We start from the raw sequence: 368 nt of genomic DNA, 5'->3' as shown, positions 1-368 counted from the left end.
ATATATATACTCAATAGTAATCATCTTGTCTTACTATGTGTTTCAGAGCCAGGATCCAGTCCCAAAAGACTCTATATGAAGTCATAGCCTATCCCTATTTATATTCAAACAGGTGTTAATTTTAATGGGATATCATAAGCGATGAGTGATGGATCTGTAACTGTGATTGGCATGATATAGGCTATTAATCAACCGGTTTGACGCTATTATGCTGCTGCGCCGTTATTTACGCATGAGACACCTGTAGTTACTGGTGATAACAACTATCAACTTGCCTTTTAATACCACAAGGCACAGAAGTCTGGGGCAGATAAACAAACTATAGTCAGGCAGTCGCTTCTCTTTTCCATAATTAGCCTATGTGAGCA

Source organism: Micropterus dolomieu, linkage group LG05 (genome assembly GCF_021292245.1).
Source record: "Micropterus dolomieu isolate WLL.071019.BEF.003 ecotype Adirondacks linkage group LG05, ASM2129224v1, whole genome shotgun sequence".
Lineage (NCBI taxonomy): Eukaryota > Metazoa > Chordata > Actinopteri > Centrarchiformes > Centrarchidae > Micropterus > Micropterus dolomieu.
The sequence above is the reverse complement of the archived record's forward strand: the minus strand, read 5'-3'. Positions refer to the sequence as shown.